Source organism: Pteropus vampyrus, unplaced genomic scaffold, assembly GCF_000151845.1.
Source record: "Pteropus vampyrus isolate Shadow unplaced genomic scaffold, Pvam_2.0 Scaffold30, whole genome shotgun sequence".
In the NCBI taxonomy this organism is placed as follows: Eukaryota; Metazoa; Chordata; class Mammalia; order Chiroptera; family Pteropodidae; genus Pteropus; species Pteropus vampyrus.
This window is the reverse complement of record NW_011888811.1, coordinates 5,008,481-5,016,115: the sequence shown is the minus strand read 5'-3', so window position 1 is coordinate 5,016,115 and position 7,635 is coordinate 5,008,481. Positions and strand designations below refer to the sequence as shown.

General features: G+C 33.0%; 1 pseudogene; it reads left to right on the top strand.

Moving 5' to 3' along the window:
- The first annotated feature begins 4,637 nt into the window (after positions 1 to 4,637).
- Positions 4,638 to 4,755, top strand: LOC111737742 (annotated as a pseudogene).
- Positions 4,756 to 7,635: the final 2,880 nt, after the last annotated feature.

Sequence of the window (7,635 nt, the reverse complement as noted above, 5' to 3'; positions counted from 1 at the left end):
ACATCTGGAATGTCGGATTCAAACTTGATTTAGTATCTATCACTGCATTTTTACTTTAAAGACAAAGGGAAAAAGTGTTCCTTGATGTAATTTCTGGACTACCACATTGCCATTAATTCTCTTTAAAATTGTCACAAACTGAGGAGAAGCAGGGTTCTCCAAGAACTGATTAAAATCCCTATTTCTTAATGCCAGTAGCTTTTAGAGGAGTAAAGGTAGCATCTCCCCTACTGTGTCTTATTAATTACCCACCAGCATAGAATGCTGGCATTACCTTTGCATCTGTTCATTTCATCATCAACATCATCACCTTCACTGTAGTTCTAACTAGTGTTTGTTTAGAGCTTTATTCTATAACAGGCATCCTGCCAAATACTTTTAATGTATTACATGGTTATGTGTACACAACAGCCTGTGAGGTTACAGATCCTGGGAGAGGCTGGCACTTATATAAATATCCTCCATGGGTTAGATTGTGGCCTCGAGTTAATTAGTCAAGGATACAAAATCTTTGTGTAAGTGAGGTGGGTGCTGAGAGACAGCAGGGCCAGTTTCAGCATATCTGAGCACTTCTCGTGTGTTCCAGAGCCCTTAACGGGAGATGTCCCAGCTGTGCTGAGAAGGTAGGATCCTGTCATACCTGGGAGCATCATCTTTGCTGTGTCACAGCCATTTTCGACTGTGCAACCATTCAGAAAATTGCACTAACAATACTTATATTCTCTTTTTAAGGGAATCTTCAATAAGGAGACACTCATGATTCTGAAACAAACTTAGTAGCATCAAATCTGTATCCCTATCTGGAAGCAGAAGGCAGATTTATAGCTTCCTCCAGTTTTCTTAAACTATAGAGATCCATTTTCCTGAAGTCTACCTCAGCTCTGGTTTAGTAGTTTTTTATCTGCACAGTTTAATAGTAAATTCACCTGGGGACCATGAAAACAAAGCTGTTTTCCCGCAGCTAGATATTATTATTATTCTCACTTTAAGATGAGGAAACTGAGACTTAGATCTTAGGGAATATGCACAAGTTCTTACAGGTAATAATGACAGAGTTTTGGCTTTGAATGTAGCCTGAGCTCTTAACAGTGTAACTGTTAGTTTTGAAAGGAAATAATGACTGGGCTTATCCTATATTGTTTTGTGGGATTAATTATTTGTATAACTAGTGATGTAATATTTGAGGATGAAACAAGTTATATAAAATATAAAATCATTATGAATTTGATTTTCTATACATAACAATTGTTGCTCATCATGAATAAGCCGATAATAGACTATCAGAGAATCATTGTACTTCCCTCATATTTTCTTTAAAAACTGCTCTATTTTTGTTCATTTTATCTTGAATGAGGTGAAGTATTTGTATTGATTGGTAACATGTGTGACATAAAAAAGAAGACACGAACCTCATTCTTTATTTGGATGATTGTATGTAGTAGATGTGTGCATCCAATCTGTTTTAAAAGCAGGGGCAAAGAAGCACAAGCAAAAGGGAATGAAAGTATAATACATCTGCAGACATGCCATGAGAAGTGCCTGAAAAGTTCTTTCTTGCTTTCCTCCTTAATCTGTACATTACTTATTTTTTAAAGACTTCTTTGAGCACAAATCTTGACAAAGCCTTTTCTGAATACTTCAAACCTCAGTAGCAAATGCATGAAATTCTTGCATGAATTTGCAATGAAGATTGACCTGTATAATACAAATTATTTTCCATTACATTTCTCAATATTTATTTGACTCTAAGTTGTTGAGGAAGGATAACTCATAGTTCTTTGAGGAGTAGTAACCTATATTCAGTTTTACCTTGATTTTAAGATAGATTCTACTTTAGAAATGTTGAGGTTTTGAAAGCTGCCGACATCTAGGATCTAAAAAATGAGACAAATATGTATTTGTTAGTGTGGGGTTTAAGTTCTTAAAAAAAAATGTTATCTATGCCTTCTTTCTATAGATCTCATTCTATTTATCAAAAGTAGGGATTAATATATTTTAAGCCCTTTGAGTACCTAGTATGAGGCTGAACATCTACGTATTATTTTGGTGTGGGTATTAGCTTTATTAAGGTATTTATATACCATACAATTTACTCATTTAAACTGTGCAATTCAATGGTTTTAGTATGTTCAGAGTTGTGCAAGCAGCATCACAATTCTAGAACATTCCAGAAAGAAACCACCTGCCTTTAGCTGTCACTCTTCTATCCCTACCCTTTCCTTTATCCCTAGGCAATCACAAATTAACTTTATTTTTCTATAAATAGCCTATTATTGACATTTCATAAAAATAGAATCAAATAATGTGCGGTCCTTTGTCACTGCAGTCTTTCACTTAGCATAATATTTTTAAGATTAGTAGATGTCAAAGCATGTATCAGGATTTCATTCCTTTTTATTTCTGAATACTATTTTAAAATGGATATACCACATTTTATTTATGCACATATACCACATATTATATCACATAATGAACATTTAAGTTATTTTCATATTTTCATTATTATGAATAATGCTGTGTTTAAGTTTTTGTGTGATGTATGTTTTCATTTCTCTTCAGTGTAAACCTAGGAGTGAAATTTCTTGATGAAACAGTAATTTTATGTTTAACTTTTTGAGGAATTGCTAAACTGCTTTCCAAAGCAGCTGCACCATTTTACATTCCTACAAGGAATGTATGAGGGTTCCAAGTTTTCTACATTCTTACAAATTCCCATTATCTGATTTTTTGATTCTAGCCATACTAGTGAGTATAAAGAGGTATGTAATTGAGGTTTGGATTTGAATTTCCCTAATAACTAATGATATTGAGCATCTTTTCATGAGGGTTTTGGTCATTCGTATATATCCTTCAGGGAAACATCTGTTCAAATCTTTGCTTATTTTGTTATTGAATTATTCATCTTTCTTTATGATTGAGTCGTAAGAGTTTTATATATATTCTAAATACAAGAACTTTGTCAAATGTATGATTTGCAAATATTTTTATTCCATGGATTGTTTTCACTTTTCTACTAGTGTCCTTTGAAGTACAAATGTTTTTAATTTTGATGAATTTAATCAATTAATTTATTTTTGTTGCTTGTGTTTGGTGTCATGACTAAGAAATCTCAACCAAATCCAAAGCTTATTTCTGGGTGTTCGATTCGGTTCTTTTGATCTGTATGTCTATCCTATGCCATTACCACACTGTTTTGAGTATAGTTGCTTTGTAATGACAAGATTGTTGTGGATATTCTGAGTCTCTTAACTTTCCATATTCATTTTAGGATGAACTTGTCGATTTCTACAAAAAAGCTAGTTGAAATTCTCTAGTGATTGCATTGGATCTGTAGTCTTGCCATCTTGGCATATTAAGCCTTTTGAACCATGATTGTGGGCTGTCCTTCCATTCATTTAGAGCTTTGTAAATTTATTTCAGTAATGTTTTGTAGTTTTCAGAGTGTGAATCTTACACTTCCTTTGTTAAATTTATTTCTAAGCAGACTTTATTATTTTTGATGCTATTGTAAGTGGGAATGTTTTCTTAATTTCAGTTTTGGGTTGTTCATTGCTAGAGTATAGAAATATTGATTTTTAATATTGATCTTATATCCTGCAATCTTGCTGATCTCTTTTATAAGTTCAAACTATAGATTCTTTAGAATTTTCTATGGATGAGATCATATTATCTGTGAGTAGAGATGGTTTATCTCTCCTTTTCCAATCTAGATGCTTTTAATTTCATTTTCTTAATGCCCTGGCTACCACTTCCAGTACAATGTTTAACAGAAGTAAAGAGAGCAGACATCTTTGTATTGTTTCTGATCTTTAGAGAAAAGCATCCAGTCTTTCACAATTAAGTTAATGTTAGCTGTGGGTTTTTCATAGATGCCTTTTATTAACACCCTTTTATAAATGCAAGTTTCTTTCTATTCCTGGATTGTTGAGTGGGTTTTTTTTTTTTTCTTAATCATGAAAGGGTGTTAGATTTTGTCAAATGCTTATTTTGCAACTTAGTGATGATTATGTGGTTTTTGATTTTTAATTTTACCTGTTGATATGGTCTGTCACATTAATTGATTTTTGCATATTAAACCAGTCTTGTATTCCTGGGATAAATTGCGGTTGATCAGGGTGTATAATCTTTTTTCTTTTTTCATGCTGTTGGATTTGGCTTGCTAGTATTCTATTGAAGATTTGTGTATCTGTGTTTATAAGAGATATCGGTCTATATATTTTCTTTTGTTGTCTTTTTGATTCTTTAAATATTTTGTAGAATTCACCAATGAAATCATCTGCACCCGGGCTTCTCTTTGTGGGTATTGTTTGATTACTAGTTTAGTCTTTTTGCTTGTCATATTTTCTATTTCCCTTTAACTAGATCATATTTTAGTTATGTATATTTTGAAAAATAGCTTCTCAGAACCCACAAAAGGTGTGCTCTTATGTGTGGAGCAGATTGGCAAGTCAATTTTAGCTCTTCAAATTCTGATCTTGTTAATATAGATATGTCTGAAGTTTTCTGTATTTTTTTGGCAACACAACTGGTTTTGTCTTATATTTTCATCTTGTATTTCAATTTATAAATGGTTTTCACATTAAAATATTATTTAATCTCATTTATTATTCTTCTTTATGGGTAAAAACCAACATTCAGTCTACAGCCATGCCACCCTGAACAAGCCCGATCTCATCTGATCTTCGAAGCTAAGCAGGGTTGGGCCTGGTTAGTACTTGGATGGAGACCACCTAGGAAGACCAGGTGCTATAGGCATTAAAAAAAAAAAAAAGAGATTGCAAGCTGACAAAGTCCTGGCAATCTGTGAGGTCAACCAAGGATTGCTTTGCCTAAAAAACAAAAACAAAAACAAAAACAAACAAAAACATAAAACACTTAAAAAGTTTATGTAACTAGCCACGGACCTAGAGCTAGTGAATCTCATTACTGGAATTTAAAAATAGATCTTTTTATTCCACATTCTACAATCCTTCCATTTCTCCATATTCATAATGGGTAAGTTGATTATGAGTTTGGGTCTACAGATTTTTTAGCTTATATATAAGTCTGTAATACCACTTTAAAAAAAATTCTGAAGAACAATACTCTGATTTTTCTCACAGTTTATTTTTCTTACAGTTTATCTTACTTACAGTTTATCTTACAGCTTCAAACTTTGAAGTTTACTAAACTCTGAGATAGAAGAGTTCTGCTTTTGGCTATTCTGGATTAGCTTGTGTCCAACCAACCCTCTCTGGAGAACAATCATAAAGGATGAGTAAAATTGCAAGAGACACAGTAAAGCAACCAGAGCACACAAGATTTGATGCTCTGGTTAAAGATGATGTAGAAAAGGGTGAGGCAAATCTAACATTCTCCTCCACTTTTCTTTAAAAGTATTCTCTGGTTCATAAGTGGTATAGGCAGATAACAGGGGCTCAGAGCTTTTGGCTCTCCCCTGGGGTAGAGTAGACTAAAGATGGAGTAGTTCATGGCTATGAAGGAAGTCAGGACCTGAGAGGCCACGATTCTAGAGAGAAGGAAACAACAACAGTCAAACGGACCTGACATTCTGTGGTTCTTTCCCAACCGAAGCATTTGTAAAAGGCTAAAAAGTCAAGCAGAAAGGAATGGACCCTCATGATCTAAGCAGAGTTTCTATTAAAATCCCGATTTTAACAAAGCAAAAAATAGAATTAAAGACTAAAATAGCTCATCATTATTTTCAAGAAAATATAGGAGAATGAGGAAAATTAAACATTAGAATCAATAGTAAAGGATCAACTGGAAATTCTAGAACTGAAAAATAAGTAGCAATTAAAAACCCAATAGTTTGGTTACATAGTAGCAAAATCAGCAAAGAACTTGGCATAAGCCTTTTAAATGGTGTACATTTACTCTACACAGAAAATATCAAATGTTGGGAGAAATTAAAGATGTCAGTAAATAGAGGGACTTACCATATTCACGGAAGGCAAAATTTAGTATTGCAGAGATGTCAGTTCTCACCAAAAGTATCTATTAGTAATGAAATTTCAAATAAATTCCTGTAAATTATATTTTCTTGTGGAAATTTAAAGAACAAAAATAGCTAAGGAATGAATTATTGACTGAGAACAAAATTGGAGGACTTATTCCACCAGTTATGGAGCTACACAATTAAATGGTGTGATATTGACACAAGGATAGACAAATAGAATAGAGTCCAGAAATAGACCCACATATGCAAGATTGATTGATTTATGAAAAAGATGCAGTGAAGGTAAGGGGTAAGGGTGGTCTTTCCAATAAAAGATGCTAAATCAATAGTATATCTAAATGAAAAATAATGATTTTAATCCCTATTGACACCACATAGAAAAATATATTTAGATTGTTGACCCAATTTGAAAGATAAAATAATAGAGATTCTAAAAGATATCATAGTTTACTTTGTGAACTTCAGAGAGGCAAAGATTTCTTAAACAAAACACTAGAAGCACTAGGCATACAGAAAAAAAATTATCGATGAATTTATTATTATTATTTTTTAAATTAAGAACCTCTTAAGGTCCCAAGAAAGTGAAAACAAGCCACAAGATAGAAATTAATTGCAATATGTGTATCTCACAAGAGATTTGCATCTAGCATAAATAAAAAGAAATAATGAATCGAATGAATAACGGCCAAATAACTTCAACAAACATTTCACAAATAACCCATAAACATGGGAGTGCGCTCAATTTTATTAGTCATCAGGGAAGTGTAAATTAAAGATACAATACAAACCCACTACATACCCACTGGATGGCTAACATGAAAAAGACTGACACCATCCACTGCTGTCAAGGCTGTGGAGTGCCCGAAAACCTCATATGCTGCTAGTGGATATGGTTATTTTGAAAAGCTGTGGCCAAGCCACAGCTAGGTGTAATCCTATCATAAATGCATACATATATTCATCAAAAGACATGTGTAAAAATCATCATAGAAGCACTATTTGTAATCACCTCAAATTTGAAAAAACCCAAAAGTTCATCAATAATAAAATGGATAAATTATTCACATTTATAAAATATACTTACATACATCAATGACAATGAACAAATACTTCTGCATGTAACAGAACGGATGAGTCTCAAGCACAATATTGTGTGAATAAAGCCAGACACAAAATTGTAAAATAGAGTCTACTTATATATATTTTAATAAGACATAAACTAATCTTTGGTGCTAGAATTAGAATAGTGGTTATGTTGGGAAGGCAGTAACTTAGGAAACAGCAGAAGGAGGCTTCTGGGGTACTAGTGATTTTTTTACCTTTTCATCTGGGAGGTGTTTACATGAGTATGTTCACTTAAAATATACCTTAAGCTATATATTTATGATTTGTGCACTTTTCTGAATCTATTGTATGTCAATAAGCATTTAAAAGCTGTAAGGACTTTAAAAAAAAATCTCGTGGAGGAAGCTAAAGGAAAAATCTTAATTAAGAATCAAACTGCCTAAATAGTTTAAGAAGCGATGAGGTTTCCACTTCATAGATGCATTGGTTTCAGTGGCCTGTTCGTTCCGTTATCGTGGGGTCTTTCTGAGCCTACCTTGGTGACCCTTGCACAGGTGACTTAATCTTCTTGAGAAGCTGTTTCTTTAAATATAGATTTTATTTCCATATTG